The sequence below is a fragment of the Papio anubis genome, chromosome 5 (assembly GCF_008728515.1).
Source record: "Papio anubis isolate 15944 chromosome 5, Panubis1.0, whole genome shotgun sequence".
NCBI classification, from domain to species: domain Eukaryota; kingdom Metazoa; phylum Chordata; class Mammalia; order Primates; family Cercopithecidae; genus Papio; species Papio anubis.
Genome location: NC_044980.1, coordinates 8,520,460 through 8,538,317, shown reverse-complemented (window position 1 = coordinate 8,538,317; position 17,858 = coordinate 8,520,460). Strand labels below are relative to the sequence as shown.

Below are 17,858 nucleotides of genomic sequence, written 5' to 3'. Positions count from 1 at the left end.
AATATATTTCTGGGAATGTGGAATATATTTTCTTCGTGAATAATTCCAATGTGATATGCCATTTGTTGCTCCTGGGTTTTAAATGTTGACGTTTAGGGCCCAAGCTGCACACTTAGTCACGTGGGGTCCCCTGACCGTGTTTGCCATGTGGCTTATGGCCATCCTCAGGATCAATGACTTGCTTGAAGAACTCTAAGAATGTATAAAACCTGTTGTATTAGTGATTATGGTTGATCTCAGTCAAAGGGTACAGCAGTACCCTTTACACTCCAGCTGTGGAAAAGGTGCACAGCTGGAGTCCGAGAGAGGCTGGCCAGGAGATTCTGATGGTCTCTTTCTGGTGGAGACACATGGACAATGCTTCTTCTCCTACAAGGATATATGGCAACATGCATGGGGTATTGCCAACCAGGCGACTTCACCTGAGCCTTGGTGTCCTGAGTTTTTATTGAGAATTGACCACATAGACACGGCCAGACTAATCCAGGGAGGCCCAAGCCCTCAGCCATTAACCACATAGTTAGCCTAGACTATCTGTGTGGCCTAAAGCTCCCCTAAAACAAAGTCTCTCATCAGGCAGGACATTCTAAGGTCTTAGAGGTGATTTCCCAGGAACTTGGCAAGGGCAAGGTGCATCCTTTACTGTAATTCTCCTCATACTTGGAGTTCTCTGGTGGCAGCTTTTTGCCCCAGTTTCTCCCCTTCTTGTATTGTGCATCCTCTGCAGAGCTGCCATATTCACCCTCCCAAAGTTTGCTCACCCTGACATTCCACTGAACCTTCAGTGACTCTGCCTTCCTTTGGATGAAGTCTCATCTCTTTCTCATGTTAACATTCCCTACGATCTGTGTGTCATATACTTTTCCCATCTCTTAGCTGTCTGGAGTGGCTGTTTTGAGCCATCCATCCATGCCCTTGCATGTGAGTGACCTTGCAGGTAGTCATCGTGGCACATGCTCCTGCTAGCCGATGCTGGCTGCCTCCACACACTCGTGATGCCACCCTCCCTGCTCCTTGGCCTCTCACCTGGAATCCACCCTCCTGTTTACTTCCTTGTCTTCCTCCAGAGACTTGAACATGAGGCCAGCTTTCTGTCTGTGATTCTCCTGGCTTTGCAGTCCAGATTTTTACCTTTGTGGGATCACTTTTTTTCACCTATCTCATTCAGTTTGCACTCCTACAAACTCTTATTGTGGTGGACGCCGTGGTGGGGTTTCCACTCAACTCCAGGGTACCAGGAACTCATGCTTTAACTCACCATGGTGCTGGCCTAAATGGCTCTTCTCTTATACCTGATGACTTTCAGCTGTTCCTCCCTCATCTACCGTTTGTTTCACCTGCAATGCACCCACTAAAACATGCTTCAGCATCTCTTTTAACAGACTCCTTATCTCCTCATCCCTCGGAGCCCACATCACATTTCCCATTTTCAGAAATCTTTTCCTTGACTCTTCTGCCTGTAAGTAACTTTTCTTTCCTCCAATTTATAGTATTTACTGAACTACATAGCAGAAAAATCATATAGAGAGCTCCTGAGAGTGTAACAGTTTCTTGCTTTGTCTTCTAAGCACCCACCAAGGGTGGCCATGGGGCTGTGCTGTGCATGGTGATTAACTGAGGGACTGATGTTGAGAAGCCTGTCAATTAAACGCCATGGCCACTGGTGGAATTCTTGCCTTTGGGAAATGCTGGCCTAGCAGTTCTTAGGTTTCTTGAACCTGTATCTTTTAGGGTTTCTTTTCATCACTCCACTAAACTTTCTGATGCCAGGCGGTTTTTTCTATTTTTATTTCCAGTGTAATCTTACTGTTGTACAGTTTCTAAATTCAGCTCGTAAGACTGGCCTGGCATGTACATTTCTGTCATGTATCTTCAGGATAAAGGCTACCACTCAGCTCACCTTTCGTGTCCAAAATAATGTTTAAGTCTACATCTTACCTCATTCTGAGTAAGCTGGGCAGGGAAAAGGTGGCATATTTTCGCAGAAAGTCATGTGCTGATGAGCACTTAGTGAGTTATAATTGATATGAAATCTTCTTCATGTCGTTCCATTTAGAGACAATTTGAAGAGCGTAGGTGGCCACAGGGCAAAACTTCTGGGAAAGAGTTACTGTTTGTAAATCAAAAGTGTTGTCATGATAATTCTGCACATGTATGTTCATGGTGGCATTTGTAATAAGCAGAACTCTGAAAATTATGACTCAGGATTTCAGAGGTTGTTCGTACCAAGGTTAGTGCTAAGCTAAAAGAGAAAAGAATAAGGGTAATATGGAATTGAGTCAAATAGAGAAATTTCTACATTTACAAAAAATAAGCAGTTTCTTATTAAATGGGTAGTTAAGTGTCGCTTAAAAATTTTCCAACTTCCAGTGTAGTTGGAAAATTTTTAAGCGACACTTACACTGTTGGTGGGATTGTAAACTAGTTCAACCATTATGGAAAACAGTGTGGCGATTCCTCAAGGATCTAGAACTAGATGTACCATATGACCCAGCCATCCCATTACTGGGTATATACCCAAAGGATTATAAATCATGCTGCTATAAAGACACATGCACACGTATGTTTATTGCGGCACAATTCACAATAGCAAAGACTTGGAATCAACCCAAATGTCCATCAGTGACAGACTGGATTAAGAAAATGTGGCACATATACACCATGGAATACTATGCAGCCATAAAAAAGGATGAGTTTGTGTCCTTTGTAGGGACATGGATGCAGCTGGAAACCATCATTCTTAGCAAACTATCACAAGAACAGAAAACCAAACACCGCATGTTCTCACTCATAGGTGGGAACTGAACAATGAGATCACTTGGACTCGGGAAGGGGAACATCACACACCGGGGCCTATCATGGGGAGCGGAGAGCGGGGAGGGATTGCATTGGGAGTTATAGCTGATGTAAATGACGAGTTGATGGGTGCAGCACAGCAACGTGGCACAAGTATACATATGTAACAAACCTGTATGTTATGCACATGTACCCTAGAACTTAAAGTATTAAAAAAAAAAAAAAATTTCCAACTTCCAGTCTGGGGTGAGCCTCTGGGGCTATGTAATTTCTTTGCCTTTTGGCTTTCTTCTCAGTTTTCTAGAAAATATGTCAGTGATTTATGATTAATGCACTGGCTAATTTACGACCTTGCTGGGAGAGGACAGGAGGTGTCTGCTTCTGGACCTGCAAGAATGGTCGTCTGTTCCTCTAGCTTGGCTCCAACTCAAGGTCTCTGCATTGTTACTGTTGTTTCAGCTCCTGAGTGCACGCTCCCACGCACACATGGGTGTCCTGGTGAGCACCCTGTCTTCCCCAGGCAAGGGCTGACCTGCAGGAGTAGAAAGTCCCAATACTGTTCACTTGGCTGACAAGCACTAGGCTGGTAAAATATCTTTTTCACCATTTATGTAAACACAGGCATAGTAACAACCCTTTTGGGTGGACACCGTTGAATCCTGCTGTTGGGACCGATTTCCTGTTTAGACATCATATTCTATAGGAAGCTGTGTTTTCCCCCAAGCCAAGAGAGCTCTGTCCTGTGGGTATTGCTTTTCCACAAGGAAGAGGCTGGGTTTTGGAGTCTGTTGGTTGGACCAGGACTGTCTGGCAGTCCAGGCTGTGGGCTGTCCGTGCTGAATTCAGCAGGGGTGTCTTCTTCCTGCAGTATTTGCTTTCTGGTTGTGTTACTGATTTTGAATTCTTACAATGTTCTTTTTGGCCCCAGTCTCTGTCATTTAAGAGACTGACCCATATTCTGCAGGTGTGGTTTCGCTGTCCAGCCGAGGGGTCACATCAGCTCATTTGTGACCTCACTGAGGGAGGCAGGAGACCTATTAGCCCTGTTTTTAATGTAGTTCTGAGACATGGGAACTTACAGAAATTGCCAGCTATTCATGGCAGTAACCAGAGAATCTGTCAAACTTTATTACTTAAATTTCAACTCAGATCTAAACAACTATAAGGATGTTTTAGTAATAATTGTTGTAAAACAGATTTTAGGACTGGAGAGAGGAAGCTTGTGTATTCAAACATGCCATTTAATAAAGAAGTTTCAACTAACATATTTTGTTGCCACACCCAAAGGTGATATTAGTGATGTCGTGAAAAAGCAATTGGCCGCTCTTAGGAATATTTCTGAGACTGAGTGTGCTTCCCTGGCTCCTCTTTTGGCTTCAAGGATTTGCATCTGCACTTTGTCCTGTCCAAAGGATGATGTCACCGACTTTTGAAGACTCTGCTGGGACTGGAGGGTTGGCTGTGCTGCACGATGTGAGGGTGCCTGGGCTGCTGGGGCATCTCAGGCAGGCATGTCCCAGTGTGTTGCCCTGGGTCACCCCCTTGCTTCCCATGAACATACCAAAGGCCCGTCCTGGAGGAAGGGAGCCTTATGGAGAGGTAGTGCCACCTTGTCCTGTTCCCTGGCCTCTGAACCCTAGGGCTTCTGAAATGGCAATTCAGCAGGTATACAATTTTATAAATTTCCAGCTGCTGTTGTTCAGTTCATTTTCTGCAGGCAGATGGCCTTGGATCATGACTGAAGCTGACTGCCTGGGAATCACTGCCTAGAGGGACAGCCAGAATGTTCTGGGAAGTTCTTTCTCCAATTTTCCCTTCATCAGGGTGGGGAGGAAGAATGTCAGGGTGTTTCACATCTATAGCAGTCAGAAGCTGCCACCTGGGAAGAGAAGAGAGAAACCAGATGAATGAGGAGAACAGAAAAAAGCATGAGCCCTGAAATGCAGTATTTGAAGTCAGGCGTCCTTCACTGGTGATGAACACATTTCTCATATGGATCATAGATGGAAAGTCACCTGCATTCTCAGCTTCTGGCATTCATGTTTCTAGGGAGGCTTGTGTTTTGTGGTCATCTTTCCATCCAACGACAATATCGAGTTTTCAGAATTTTTGTATATTAAATTGAATGAGGAGATTGGACAGGTTTACTTGGTTTTGGCAAAGTGGCTTGTTATTCATGATGTATCATTCTTTTTCTATAAAGCCTCATAACTGTGTACCTAATAAATTAATATGTAAATAAAAATATAAACTCACATTTCTAGCAGAGTTTGTGCTTCTGCCTTTATCTCCTGTTTTTGAAATGCATTGTATAAGGTACCATGTGTTCCAAAAAATGGAATGAGTCATCATGAAATGGATAAATTCATATAATGAATCTTAATTTAATTTTCAGACTGCTTGAGATAATTTCAATGGGTTTGAAATAATGGTTCTTTTGGATGTTTCATGAGAGTTATTTCATCTGTTAACAGCATTTAAACGTTCATTTCTCCTTTTCTGAAGACAAAGAATCTGTTAGTGCACACGATCCTGAACTAGGGTAGCATGATTGTGATGCCAAGCTGTCCTGCGTCACTGCTCTAATCCTACGTGGCTAAAGCAGCTTGTGCTGATTGTTCAGGCTTTAATGGAACTTCATAGAATTCATCACCAATGACCATGTCCTCTTTTAAAATGGTTGACTGGATCTCTCTGTTTTCTTTTTTGAAGTGTTGGTGTGTGAGACTTGGGCCAGAGTGCCCACATGGCTGTGGAGTCAGTGTGATTCATGACTGAGGAAACGCGGCCTCCACCCTCTCTCTCCTTGGTAAGTGAGACATCTAAATGAGAAGGGAAGAAACCAAAATTTTACAGACTGAAATATTTTTGCCAGCTTATGAGCTTTACTTCTGTTATTAAAAACGAAGGTGGGCCGGGTGTGGTGGCTCACGCCTCTAATCCCAGCATTTTGGGAGGCCAAGGAGGGTGGATCACCTGAGGTCAGGGGTTCCAGCCTGGCCAACATGGTGAAACTCCATCTCTACTAAAAATACAAAAATTAGCCTGGCGTGGTGGTATGTGCCTGTAATCCCAGCTCCTTGGGAGGCTGAGACACAAGAATCGCTTAAACCCAGGAGGCAGAGTTTGCAGTGAGCTGAGATTGACCACTGCACTCCAGCCTGAGCGACAGAGCAGGACTCCACCTCAAAATAAATAAATAAATTAATTAAAAAAAAAAAAAAAGAGTGAATGAGCAAGCTTTCAGATAGAGAAACCTTTCAAGTAAAACAATTTTGGTCGTGTGCCACCGCTACATCACTCAGGAACCTGAAGACATGAAAAGGCTTAGATGCTTCTTTGAGTCTTCTGTGCCCCGGTGTGACTGCCTACCGGGTTTCAGTTTTGTCTCCTGCGGTTACCTCTGTGCTCTGCCCCCCAACTTATTTGCAGTGCATACCACTGTCATCTCACTTCCTGTTCTGGGACATTCTGCGGTCCCCTGCACCTGCTGGGTAAACCCTAAACCTCTCATGATACTCTCAGGGATCCTCCTGGTCAGGCCTCCACACAATTTCCTCCTCCCTGGGGCCAGTGATCTGTTCCCACCACCAACTGTGCTTGTTTGGATCTTCCAAAGGCTGGCTCATAAATGCTGGCTTTACTGGAGCCTTTCCTAAACACTTGAGACCTAGGTGTTGCCACTTTCTGGGAAGACTAGAAGAAAGGAAGGGGTGAAGGGGGATAGAGGGCTGGTGGTGTAGGGGAGGAACAAGTAAAGTGAGGGAAAGTGACGGTATCATTCCATTTACTAGTCACTGCAAAGACACTGCCTTTGTTTGTTGACTTATTTATTTTTCTCCCTAACTAAATGACCGTCTCATTGTGGACAGGCTTATATTTCTTCCCAATTCACAAAGTGCTTTGCTGATTTTAGATAATCAAGAGATTTTCTGAATAACTGGTGACCATTCCCACGCTCGGATTTTGAGTTCCCAGTCCCTGTTTTCTTCTATGAGGAAGGAGGCTAGATGGGTCTCAGAGCCGGGCCCTCTGTATAGAAGTGTAGATGTGCTCAGCTGAGATGAGAGGTTCTCCTGTGTCATCCTTACGTTTTGCAGAAGAAACGGATGTCTGCATTTTGCATGTTTCTCCAGCCCACGTGGATTCAGGTTCACATAGTGTCTTAACTGGAAACTCCCGTTCCCTCCTCCATGGAGAACCACAGCACCTGAGAGCTGGAAGGATGACCACATGGAGCCTGTGTTGGCTCGCTTTGGATGCTCAGTGGTCATCATGATATGTGATAGGTAGAGTTATTAGCTAATGTAAGTCCTCACTGTGTGCCAGGCCCTGCGCTGAGGTGTTTTCAATTCTCATAACAACCTTTCAGGATTCTGTTATTATGGTCACTGTTTTAAAGATAAGGAAATGGAGGCACCAAAAGCTTAAGTAATCTGCCTGAGATTTGCAGTGAGTCAGAGGCAGAGCTGGGATTTGATTCTATCTTCTTAACCTTTACACAAAACTGCCTCTTAGCACTAACAATGCCTCCCTAGAATAAGCACAGTCAGACATTATTTTTTATTCCTTACTGGAAATACTCAGACTCGTACAGAGAAGCTCAGAACAAATATTAAGAAATCAGTTTTTCAAACAGTAATCTAAATCAAGAATTGGCGAACGTTTTCTGAAAAGTGTGAGAAAACATTTTAGTGCTTACAGGCTGTACAGTCTTTGTTGCATCACTCTGCCATTGTAGTATGAAAGCAGTCATAGATAGGTAAGTGAATGGGCATGGCTGTGTTACAATAAAACTTTATTACAAAGACAGGCGGTGGGCTGGATTTGGCCTCCAGGCTAAGCAGCTTTCTGAGCTATGATTAACATGATCCTTGCACTGCTGAAGACCTCATAGTATAGTGAATGAGAGTGTTTCGGGGGACAGTAGGTACTAGTCCCACAATGCAATTTATCTTGGATACTTGGATTTTAATTATCAACAAATTTTAATGAAGTGTATTGTAACTGCAAACCTTACCCTTTGGAATAAGGGCATTTGATGTTCCATTGCTTGACATAGTCTATATGCCCCAAATGTATTAGTCTAAGTCTCACCTAAATTACAGCTTTGCTCAAATTAGGGCCTGATAAATATTATTTTCTTGATATTTTGTTAAGCTAGTATATATAACTCATTTATGAAATAAGTTTAGATGGTATTTCCTACTTTGGTTTTTACATAGTTTCTAAGAGTGACACTGTTAGTTTGCACCCTTATATATAAGGTGCCTTTTATATATATTATATATATATTGCTGCCTTTTATATATATTAGGGTAAACATGCAATTATCTTGGGCTGTCTGATAATTATGTTGAACGAGAATGTTCTGATCTCAAATATCCCTCTTCTATTATGAGCAAAGACAGAGTTTGAACAGGATTGACATAGTTAAACCATGAAATAACATGGCAATACCCTTTGCCACATAAATTGTGGTATGATTGTTTTAAATTTTACATTTTTATTACAAAAGGATATTTCTGACACTTAAAGGCATATTTGACTCTACTATACCATTTACAAAGATGGGCAAAGAAAATTGAAAGACCAATTAATTTGTGTTTCTTTAAGCAATTTAAGCAAGGAACTATTGTATTCATTCATTCATTCATTCATTCTTAGAAATCTATAATTGCAGCAAACTCAAGAGCCTGATAATGTAGTAGAAGTTTTGGAGACGTGCCTTTGTCAAGGGGCCACTGGCCCCTAGGTACTTATTCTATGTGCCATGGCAAAGTGTGCTTCACCTTAATGGCAATGATATAAAAAACAAAATTCTGATCATAAAAGTAATGGAAAACTATCCTTGATTCCTTATTAACTGGAAAAGCAAATTGCAGAATAATATATTTGATATAATCCCCTCTTAAAAATAAACACACACGGCCGGGGGCGGTGGCTCAAGCCTGTAATCCCAGCACTTTGGGAGGCCGAGATCACAAGGTCAGGAGATCGAGACCATCCTGACTAACACGGTGAAACCCCGTCTCTACTAAAAAATACGAAAAACTAGCTGGGCGAGGTGGCGGGCGCCTGTAGTCCCAGCTACTTGGGAGGCTGAGGCAGGAGAATGGCATAAACCTGGGAGGCGGAGCTTGCAGTGAGCTGAGATCTGGCCGCTGCGCTCCAGCCTGGGCGACAGAGCAAGACTCTGTCTCAAAAAAAAAAAAAAAATAAAAATAAAAAATAAAATAAAATAAAAAAATAAAAAAGAAATACACACACACACACATAATCTCTATACACAAGTTCATGTGTGTTATAAAGTCTACTAGAATATATATTAATATATACCAAACTCTAAGCAGAGATGATCTCTGGAGTACAGGTGTTTGTACTGTATCATCCATGTGATCAGTAAGATTTTCAGGAGTATTATTATTTTTACAATTAAACAAAATTTTAAAGGGCATTAATGTAGTGAATGCTCATTACTGAAAATATATAAAAGAAGGGGAATATTCAACTATAATGCCTGTATCGAAGACAATCACAGATGGCATTTAATGGAGACTTTTATGGAATATTTTTGATAAGCAGTTTAAAGAGTTGAGATAATAGTAAGCATACAATTCTGCAGACTGCTTTTTCACTTATACATACTTTCTCATATTATTGCAAATTGAAGAAAAAACCCTTATTTTAATGTATACGTAATATTCTATCATGTAAAGGCACTGTAATGCCATTGCCTGCTCTCTTTTGTGGAACATATGTTGCTTCCAGTTCACAAAAGTCATAGACCATGCTGAAATGCACATGACAAGGGTGATGGGAGACTTCATACGCCTGAGTTCCAATCCTACTTTCTCACTTCGGGTCGGTCACTGTATTTGGTGCATGAAGTACATGCTTCAAAACCAATAGCAATTGTTATTGTAATACTTTCTTTTAATTGAGGGTTAATTCATTAGCTCAGAAGAGCTATAGTTGATTTACTACATAAAACCCAGGGAGTCTTAAAAATCTGCCAGTTTGGCTTTGTAAAAGTATTGTAGATATTATACTTGATTTATATGCTGGAGAATTTATTTTGCTAAAACAAATTTGAGTATCATTACTCAAAAACTTTGAGTATTATTATTAATTATTTTGGTCAATTTGATAATATTCTTTCTTTATATGTTTTATTTTTTACTCATTGTGTTACTTTGCTAATTTTTTTTCAAGCGATAATTAGCCATTACTCTGAGAAGAGGCAAGAGAAAGAGAGAAAGGAGGAAGGAAGGAGAGGGGGAAGGGGGGGAGAGAGAGAGAGCGAGAGAGAGACAAACAAACGTGTGTGAGAATTATTTGTCCAGATTTTATAACTGTTTAGCTATAGAGACTCAGTGTTTTTCTTACAGATTTTAAGACTTAATTATTAAGTTTATTAACTCATTATTGTCACTGTTTTTTCCCCTATTTCATTTGCTTGTTGCTTTTCCTTTTAAATTTAAATAAGTTTATTTTAGTGATGTCAGATTTTTTCTTGATAATGATTTTAATCAGTGCTTAGGAATTAAACAAAACATTTTCATCTATAAAATGATAATAGTAAAAAAAAATTAACAAGATTCTTTACTTTCTTCTGATCTTATTAAAAATATTTAACTGTTTAATTCAGTACCAGTTTAAAATATAGTTTTTAAATATTTAAAATATAGTTTAAATTTAAAATATAGTTTTTCTTTTTAAAATCTTCTCAAAGTTTTATTCTGCCTTTCTTTGTCCTTACTGAAAAAAATCAATCCCCAATTTTAATTTATTGTGGATGTTCGGACAATAACAATATTTGTACAAGTGGGAGAAAATCCCAGCTACACACTTCTCCTTTCTACAAATAGAGGCCTAGTTTAGAACCAGACAACTTAAATGTTCTCATTCTTTTATTCATTCTTCTTTGTTAGGGAAAAGGTAACTTTCTATTTTAAGATTTTGTATAGCCTATGCCTACATTTTAACAACTATATTTCCTTTTTTTAAAATTTTATAGAACTTAACCCATTATATTAACCACGATTAAATCATGATCACAGTGCTTTGCTTCTTGGCTCATTCTTGTACGTAACTTAAGGTGTTTGCATTAAATGTTACATGGCGGGTGTCGAAGACCGAGTTCAGGCTGGTCAAATCACATATGTATGGGTGGATGTCCTCTTTTGTGCAGTCTCGAGCACTGACATAAAATATTAATTTGTTGTGATGTGCTGATGTGCACACAATAATGCTAAGGGCAGGAGTTCCAAAAGACTGAATCTAGATCTTGCTTTCTGAGATTCATAACCACCTGACTGTGGACAGATCAGGCCAAGACTCAGCTCTCAGTCTACTTTTCTTGATTTTGTTGGATTTCTTGGCTATAAAATAAGGAAAGTGAGAAGACATAGGTTTGGGTGTGATAATAGGTAAGGAGGGGTTTAAACTAGACAAAGAGACTAAATATGAAAAGAAAAAGTGCCTGCTGAGTTGCTGACAGTGTTTCTTTTGATGCCACTTCCCTGACAGGAATTTTATTTTGTGATATTTTCAGTGCATCTCTATGTATATTGTTGATACAAGGTACACACTTGCTTAAACATGCTGAGTGATTGTAATTTGGGAGAAAGGTTTAGCCTGTCGTTCTTAATGATGTCAGAAATACAGGGCTGTAGACAGTACTCCTGAGTCCCATCCAATTGTGTAGTCAGCCTGATGGAGAATCCCTGTGAGGCCATCCAGAAAGGCCTGTGCAGAGCTGATCTGTTTTGTCACAAGCATTTCACTCCGCTTACCAAAGTTCACTGACAAGAGAACTGTCAGCTTCCATTATCCCCATTAGAATGCATTGGAATTCCCCCATTATGGAACTTGGGAAATGTTGCCTCTCTCTCTGTTCTCTGCTATTTGAGATTTGGGCCTTTTCCCCTCTTGTGTTTAGGTGAATGTCTGCCAAGTGTGTTATCTTCCTGAAGGTCACCAGCTTTATGGCTACTATAAATATTTGTGAATCACAGCTGTGTGGTGAAGTTCAGAATTCGTTTTCTTTCCTTAGTTTCGTCATGGAGTGAGGCCGGGAGGGATTGATGTGTGCTGTTTATTCTCAGACACCCATTAGAGGGGCAGATGTGTGTGAGGTTAATTGCTTGGAGTTGAAGATCTACATGTGCCCGTAAGGATACTGCCCTCTCGATTACACTGTGTGTAAGATCTTTTTTTGGCAGAACTTTCCTAAGGGCATAAAAATGACCCCATGTTTGGATCTTTGGATTTCATGGGACTTGGGGCATTTTCCTGCCCTGTGGTTTCCGGATCAGAGTATTGGAGAGGCCCCTATAGCTGCAGGGCTGCAAACCGAATCAGTTCACGCTTTAAGTAGCGGAGCTTTTCATGGGGGTTTTGTGTGTGTTTATGTCTCTTTGAGCCTCCCAGGCCACAAAGGAATCAGAGTCATTTTACTTCATTTGTTTTTGTCTAAAGCCTGAGCAGTAACCACTATTGGTTAAACCAAAGCAGAAAAAGGAAAGGTTGGGAAGTTGGTTGGGAGATTCTGGGAAGTAAATACCACCGTATTTTCATATGACAGTATCTAAGAATAGTGCACTTACATTTCCAGTGCTGAGGAATTAGGTAGGTTGATCTAAGTCGTTTACTGTAGCTCAGATTTTTTTTTTTTAGTACATATAAATTGGGGTACCCCTCTCACAGCTCAGGGGCCACATACTTTTTGAGAACTGTTCCTCTTTTCTCCATTGCAGGCCGCCTCCTTACTACAGTGATGCTTTAAAGGTGAAGTACCTACCCAAGTGGGCCAATCACAGTATCCCAGCTAATGGACACTGATTAATTCTGATAGAAACTCTTAGCCCTGGTTTGGCCAAACTATATCCCATTCCTTTGCTCCTACAGTACTTAAGCAGTTATTTCCTTTCTTTCCTACATAATCAGCTTTTATTTTTCCCTCTATGTTGTTCTTTTTTTTTTCCAGTAGGAATGGAAAGATCTACCATCTTAAGAAAATTTGACCTGTGGCCTCTAATTTTTTCTTTAGTTATAACACATTTCTCTCCTCTTTGCTAAAACAAAACAAAACAAAACAAAACAACAACAACAAAACACACACAAAACAAAACAAAACAAAAACAAAAAAAAACCCTTTGTTTAAAGTGTTTGCCTGTACTTGTTGTCTTCCATTTCTGTCTTTTTATTTCTTTTTGAGCCCAGTCTGATCCGTCAGTCATTCCTTCAGCACTGTCTAGCCAAGATCACCCATCATTGCCATGTTGCTAAATCCAGCAGTTGAGGCTCAGTCATCATCATACTTAACAGTTAGCAGCTTTTATACTATCAACCCCTCCCACCTCCTTGACATACTTTCTCTACTTGGCTTTAGGATGCTCCATTTCCCTGGCCTGACCTCGTATCTCTGGGCTTTGCATCTTAGCCTCAAATGGTCATCTCCCTGCCGTCCAAGCACTGGAGTCCCATAAGGTTCAGTGCCTGGACCTTGTCTCTTTTCCCACCATTCTCATCATTGAGAAATCTCTTCCAGTCTCATGGCTTTAGTACCATTTGCACACTAATTACTCCCACATGTCTATCTGCAGCCAAAACCTATCCCTAAGCTTCAGAATTATTTATATATTCAACTGCCTATTTAACCTCACAACTGGATGTCTAATTTATGTCTTCAAATTAACCATGTCCAAACTGAGCTCTTTTCTCCCCACATCCCCTAGCCATGTCCTTCTGTAGAGTTCCTCATTTTATTAATGGGAAGTCCAGTCTTCCACTTGCTCAGGCTGAAACACTTGGAATAATATTTGATTATTCTCTTTCTCTGTCACCCCATAATCAGTTGTCAACAAATCTTATTGTTATTGTTTTTTTGTTCGACATATATCCAAAATCTTGCCACTTCTCAACACCTTCACTGCTCTCTGCCTCAGCTAAGCTCCCAGCAACTTGGTCCCCGTGAGTGCTCAGGTCTTCCGGCCGTCTCGCTGCTTCTGCTCTTGGGCCTCCATGGTCTTTTCTCCACAAAATGACCAGATTGGCTCTCTGCTCAGAATCCTCCACCAGCTGCTGCTTTATTCAAATGGAAAGCCAGCTTCCTCACTTGGCCCGCCAGGCACCACGTGTCCCTTCTTTGTCCTCATCCTCTCTCTTCTCTATCTTTCTCTCCCAAGCATCAGCTTCAGTTTCACTGGCCTCCTTGCTCTCCCTGGAACAGAGTAGCCACGTTCCTTGCCCAGTGTTTTCATTCTGACTGTTTTCTGTGCCTGCAGCACTCTTTACCTGAAGATCCCTGAAGATCGCTCCTTGGCCTACTTCAAGTTTATTCAACTCTTACCTTCTCAGGAGATATTCCTGATCAAATGATTAAAATGGAAACAGTCTCCCTGCTATTATCTATTTTCCTTCTCTGCTTTATTGCTTTTCTTCCAAAGAACTTAACACTGTCTGATATGTGACATATTTTGTTTATCTATTTTATATAACTTCTGCCCCCGCCTTCTCATGTAAGCTCTACCCTGCCAGGGATTTGGCTTATTTTGTTCATTCACTGCTCCATTCCTAGGCGAGGTAAGGGACTAAGATGTAATAAGATGTCAATAATCATTTGTTGAGTAGATGGATTGATGGATGGATTTTTCTGGGACTTTCTGAATTGCAAGACTAATACCCTATTTCTAATTTGGACACAGAGCTGGAAGGCTATGAGCTTGGCTAAGAGAAGAAGAATGGGATTCTTCCTCCCCATCCCCAATCAGAGATGGATGCGTTTGGTATAATTTCCCCCACATCGTTCAGTGGGTAGATATTTGCTTGTTCACCAGTTCTCAGCTAACCTGTCTTGTTTTCCATGAACCTTTCTCTTCCTTCTCCGTAGCCAGGTGAATTAAGTTGCACCCTGTCTGTGTCTGCACACTCCTGTGCACATCCCTGCAATGGCAATTTAAAGTTGGATTCATTGTAGTATTTTGTAAATACATATAGTCCTCCTTCTTCATGCTGTGAAGTCCTTGGCTTGATTATTGCATCCATCTTCCCAATACTTAACACTCTGGCACATAATAAGCACTGAATACGTATGTGTTATTTAATGAAGTGATACAGATGGAAATTTTGTAAAATATAACTTCTCTAATGGTCCTTAAGAGTGTGATAAAATGTGTTCCTCTAGCCTTCTGATTGTGCTATATTTAATTTAAGAGGTTTATTGCATAATTTTACAATAATTAAATAATTATATTTGCTGTAGCCATTATAGACTGTCCTTATATTGTCCAGCCGGGGCCATTCATTTTACTGCTTTCTCAAATAGTCTTCACTGTTTTCCAGTATAACTGAACATCACTTCCAGTGTACCAAAGACAGGAAAGACTGTGAGAGGCTTCTAAAGTCCGTTTCTTATTAATGGTTATCTATAAGTTGTACAGGAGAACAGAAAAGGAAGGTGAGGTATTCAAATAGCATCAAGACCAAAACCAATGTAGCTGCTTTCCTGCACTGTAGGATTCAATATCACTTCCTTCCTGGCATCTAACCTTTCTTAAAGTGAGCATTTGAACACAATCAATCAGTGTTACAGTGGAATTTCATAGTATCGTCTTCAAGGAGTACATATTAAACATAAAAATAGCGCAGCACAGCATGACGGTCAGGTTGTGGGGTAAGCCAAGCTCAGAAGACTGAAATTGTAGTTCCCATAATATAGTTATCTGGATGTACATGTCCAGGGGACAGCACTAATGTTTAAGAGTATCTACCTTGCTGTGAGCACAATTCTGGGTCATTTGGATGGATGGATGGATAGATAGATATAGTTGAATATATATATATATATATATATATACACACACACACACACACACATATGCAGATGGAGTTGAATAAACAGGAAGATAGAATGCCTGCCTATATTAGTGTGTGTATGTAAATAATATAGCGATAGCTAAATAGATATAGATAGCCTTATCATTGGAGGACCCTACTGCATTAGATGCACTAGGGCAGGGTTAAAATCACTGAAATCTATATCTAGAACAATATACTAACACCCAGCTATGTAACTTAATTATGAATTTGTGGCAAATTAGGGGTAGACTGCTCAAGGATCCACCGACTAGAGGAAAACCACAGCCTAGGTAGCACCTTTTAAATAAGAACTTTTCACTAACTTGGTGCTACGTACACATGTGTGACTGTGGATACGCACACACAGAGTATGGACAGTCACTCACCTTCCTTACCTCCCTGAAGCTGTGACTGTGCTTTGTTGCTGGTTGTGTTCCCAGCTATGAGCAGCAGGTGCAATGTATTCATCAGCCTGGCACAGGGATGCACCAGCCAAGAAGGCAGAATGTTAGTAAAGCAGGAGAAGGATAGCATGTTTCCTATGTTAGTGCTCAGGCTGAAACATCACCAGAGAACCAACGTACGCTTCCATAGGCAGGTCTATTCTTTTCTCCCAAGTCACTATCATTTTTGTGTATCTTCCTGAAATTCCTTTCTTCTTGACTCAGCTTGATATGTAGTTATATGTTAACTTTATCATTCTGCTGCGGTATTTTCTAGGAGCTGAATTCTTTTTTTTTCCACCAAGACAGAGTCTTGCTCTGTCACCCAGGCTGCAGAGCAGTGGCGGGATCTTGGCTCACTGCAACCTCTGCCTCGCAGGTTCAAGAGATTCTCCTGCCTCACCCTCCCGAGTAGCTGGGATTACAGGTGCTTGCCACCATGCCTGGCTAATGTTTATATATTTAGTAGAGCTGGGTTTTCACCGTGTTAGCCAGGCAGGTCTTGAACTCGTGACCTCATGATCCACCCGCCTCAGCCTCCCAAAGTGCTGGGATTACAGGTGTGAGCCACCGCACCTGGCCAATTTCAGTTTTTAAAATAACTTTCTGTTTTATGTACTGGACTATATTCTTTTAATGTTATTTTATAAACCAGGTGTTAAAAAGGTCTACGTAAATGTCTTGGAAGTTTCTTCTGGGACATCATAATATTAGCAACAATAAAGTGAATTATGACAGTGTGACTCAGTTCTCTGATTATAACATTAAGTGTCTTGTATGTTTTCTAACTTTGACTCTTATTTTCTTGCTCATTTTTTGTCTTTATGGCAGATCATGTACAAAGTAATTATTGTTTTCTTGAGCAAATACTAAATGATCAGATACACTCAGAACGAACATTTCTAATCACATGTGCATGATTTGTGAAGACTTTATTAACTTGGAGTAGCTTTTCTCGTCTTTTCTCAAGCACGTGCCAGTTCTCCAAGTGTAGAAAGAATAGAGTGTAGCTAATCCTGGGTCACCTCCAGGGGCCTGCGGTAGTCATCTGTGTTTGCAGCCAAAGGAGGACTTGAACATGCTCAGAGCAAGTCATTAAATAGTTCCTTGTAATGTAGCAATGACAATACAAATTTAATAATGTGGATTTTCCAACATTTCCAAATCTGAAATATTTCTCGAAGCACTGGTAATAACTTGGTGATAATTCATAATGCTTACATTATCTGAGCACTTCCTGTGTCCCAGACACTGCTTTACGCATGCCATTTCATCTTCTCAACAAGTAGGCAGGTTCTAATATTATCACCATTTAAAGGTGAGTGAACAAAGTGTGACGAGGTTAAGAAACTTGCCAAGGTCATGCTGAGGCCTCCTGCATGGTTGAGCCCAGTGGATAATATATAACTTCTTAATCCAGCATGTGTTTTACCCCTTTTATTTTCTAAAGGCCCCAAGGGATCCCTCTTGGTAGACTATTACAGAAAAGAATTCTAAAACAACAAAACCCACCTATTTTACAATTTATTGCAAAGTAAAGCAGCTATAGGTTTCTCCAAATGGAATCTTGGTTTTATTTCACTGAGCTAGCAAATATTCTGAGGGTTGGAACCCACCCTCACTGTGTAATTTCCTTGCAGAAAACACATGATTGGTGGTTGATCTCAAACAAAAATCCCTCAAGGACAGACATCTGTATAAACAAATGGTGTCCCTGAAACATCTCTTCCTGCACATGGGGTCACCAAGGGCTAG

At 40.7% G+C, this 17,858-nt stretch overlaps 1 protein-coding gene across 3 annotated transcripts in view; it reads left to right on the top strand.

Annotated features, from left to right (window-relative positions):
* SEMA5A (semaphorin 5A) overlaps positions 1-17,858 on the top strand; it is a 507,347-nt gene that overhangs the window by 106,570 nt on the left and 382,919 nt on the right. For all 3 annotated transcript variants that reach the window (XM_021939236.2, XM_021939237.2, XM_021939238.2), the window contains exon 2: positions 5,509-5,605. The gene's annotated coding sequence lies outside the window, so the exon portion shown is untranslated. The remainder of the gene's footprint in view (positions 1-5,508; positions 5,606-17,858) is intronic.